The sequence below is a fragment of the Carlito syrichta genome, unplaced genomic scaffold (genome assembly GCF_000164805.1).
Source record: "Carlito syrichta isolate Samal-C Ts95f unplaced genomic scaffold, Tarsius_syrichta-2.0.1 Scaffold279535, whole genome shotgun sequence".
NCBI lineage: Eukaryota > Metazoa > Chordata > Mammalia > Primates > Tarsiidae > Carlito > Carlito syrichta.
This window is the reverse complement of record NW_007223631.1, coordinates 297,355-300,577: the sequence shown is the minus strand read 5'-3', so window position 1 is coordinate 300,577 and position 3,223 is coordinate 297,355.

The following is a 3,223-nucleotide window of genomic DNA, read 5'->3' as shown; positions in this document are numbered from 1 at the left end:
GCCCCTCGCCCGCCCGTCCTCGGTCATCGAAGCCTCCCCGGGAGGTAAGCCCGGGCCGGTGGCTGGGGCTGCATCCTGAGCGGCGGACTCACCTGTCGCTGCTGGCGCCCAGCTCGGAATGCCCCGGGGCCCGCCGCCCCGCCGCCTTTATAGCGCTCTCGGATGGCAGCGACACGGTTTATTTATGGAGCAACAGAGACACCTTGGTCGAAAGGAAAGACACACCGGCTGCGGTCTTGCCCTGCTGGTCCTATGGGGAAAGAAATCTTACCCCTCCCGCATTCTTTCCCTTTCCCGAACCGGGAAGGCTGAGAATCTTCCTGGCTGTCACGCAGGGGCCACCCGGATCCTCCTCACTCACTCCCAATTACTAACGCCGGCAGCGGGGTCAGGGGCGGGCCAGGCCCTGTGGGACTCGTTACAGGAGAGAGAGCCGGGCGCAGAGGAAGAGGCCAGCGGTGTCTGGCGCTGACCTTGACTCCTAGGTTGTGTGCTTCAGGGAATTCCACAGCCTGGCACAGGTGCTCGGACGAGGAGTGGAGCAGCGGCCAGTTTTCTATATTCATAAGTCTTTGGGGATCTAGAAAATCCTTTAGGAGTACTCAGTGGCTGAAGGCTATCGAGAGTTCATAATTTACTCATAGAGTTTAGATACATATTCTACACACCTTTGTCTGTATTTGTAATGTTTCACAAAGTCGGGCATCCAGATGACCCTTTTCTTACCTGGCTGACTCTTTGGTTCCGTCTTTTGTCTCACTCACCTGGACAGACAGGGAGGGAGAAGGAGCTGGATTAAACAGCAATCAAACTAGAAGTGGGTGGAGGGAGGTCGAATCTATCTTACCTCATAATGTTTTGTCTTCTGATGGCATGAATTTTGCTAAAACTGCCTAACCCCAGTTAGGCAGAAGGAAGGGTTTGGTAAACCAGAACATTCTCACCTGATTATCGATGTTCTGAAGTAAATACAGAAGAGGGTCCAAAATATGGACCTTTTTTACACTGACTTACCTTAAGTATACAGATTGTGATAATTCTACAAGCTCCCGGAAACAGAACTCCTCTCAGGAAAGCCCTAATGTAAATCCTGCCCTAATGTAAATCCTGCAAAATGGTACTCACCTAGTGTGGTTTTCTGAGAAGTGAATGTGCCAATAGCCTTCAATGGATCGTCAAAGACTTACTTGACTCAATGGAGTTAAGAACCATCGAAGAAGGAAACTGAAAAGAAAATACAGGTCTTGAACTCTGAAATTTTTAATCAACCTGCAGAGGAGAGGGAAGGAATCTGTTGTGTGTGTTTTGTGTATTTATGCCAGTGGTTCTTAACTAAGGGCTATCTTGCTCCCACGGGGCTGTGCCTGGAGACATTTTTGGTTGTCGCATGTGGGAAGATGCCATTGAGGTCTAGTGAGGAGAGGCCAGGGATGCTGCTAAATATCCTGCAATGGAGTTTGACATGCCTCTAAGATTTTGTATGTGATTTAAAGTGCTCATTTATTAATAAATTGCTAAATGTACTGAAGATATGAACCACTCTGTGTGTGTGTATGCGTGTGCGTGCATTTATTTATTTATATATTTATTTTCGACAGGATCTTGTTCTGTCACTTGTTCTGAGTGCAGTGGTATGATGACAGTTCACAGTAGCCTTGAACTCTTGGGCTCAAGTGGTCCTCCCATCTTAGATTCCGCAATAGCTGGGACTACAGACACATGCCACTGCACCCAGCTAATTTTTGTTATCCTTTGTAGAGACAGGGTCTCACTATGTTGCCCAGGCTGGTCTTGAACTCCTGGGTTCAAGTAATCCTTTTGCCTCAGTCTCCCAAAGCACTGAGATTACAGGTGTGAGCCACCATGCCCAGCCTGCATTTCTTTTTCTTTTTTCTTTTTTTTGAGTTGGAGTCTCATTCCATTGCCCAAGCTGTACATGCTCATGGCCACCCCAGCGTCGACCTGCTAGGCTCAGGCAATCCTCTCACCTCGGCCTCCCAAAGTGTTGGGATTACAGGCTTGAGCCACTGTGCCTGGTCTTGCATTTATCATAAGTAGTACAGTATTGTGAAATGTAAATTCAACGCCACTAGAACGGAGATAAGTATTTTTTTGACATAGACTCGAAAGTATGCACTCTATACCTCCTCATGCATACCTTCAAGGTACAATCAAGACCTTATCTCTTTCATAAACATTCTGTGATGTTCTCGTTCAGAATTAATCCAAGTCCTTTTCTGGATTCTCTTGACACCTTATCTGATCCTCTCTTAGGGAGTCTGTCATTATCTACCTTACTATCATAATTTTATTGACATACAAGTCTTATCTCCCTCATTCTACAAACATTTCTTAAGGACAAGCACATGTCTCCTTCCAACCTTTATTCTTTTCTATCATGTTTTCCAAACAGACTTATCTATAGGCCAAGCATACTTTTTTTTAAACTAAAAATTACATATTAGTCTACAACTTTTTTTATGTTCAGTTAAAACTATACCATGCTCATCAACAAGGGTACCTGCATGATCAATGTTTATATACCTAACCCGGAAATGTACCCCACATTTTTATAATAAAAATGTTTTTAAAAGACTATGCTATGAATATCTCTGGAGGTGAGCACATGTGGATTTTTCTTAACCCTGGCAATGGCTGTCTAGGATTCCAGAATATTAACTCACATCCATAGCTCCATAGTAACAAACGCATCTAGATGACTGACAACTCTTTATTGAATTAACTTAGAGGTATTCTGTGAAAACATAAATATGACCCATATTCCACTCTCATATGGATTTCTGCTCCCTGTACTTGTTATTGTGAACACTTTTAGTCTGGTCCAGTGAGTCCTGTGGACCACTGTGCATCAGAACTTGGCAATGGTTTGGTGGTGGTGGTCAGGATTCAGAGAATTAAGGAATGAGATAAAGGTGGCCAAAAGAAAGAGGAGAAAATAGACTTGATAACACCAGGAGTCAAAAGTTCAACTTCCCTTGGTGAAGAGAACTCTTCTTTGAAATGCATCTCTTGTCTGGGTGTGGTGGCTCATGCCTGTAATCCCAGCACTTAGGGAGACCAAGACAGGAGGATTGCTTGAGCCCAGGGGTTTGAGACCAGCCTGGGCAACATAGTGAGAACTTGTCCCTACAAAAAAAAAAAAAAAAAAAAGCCAGAGATGGCTCATACCTGTAATCCTAGCACTTAGGGAGGCCAAGGCAGG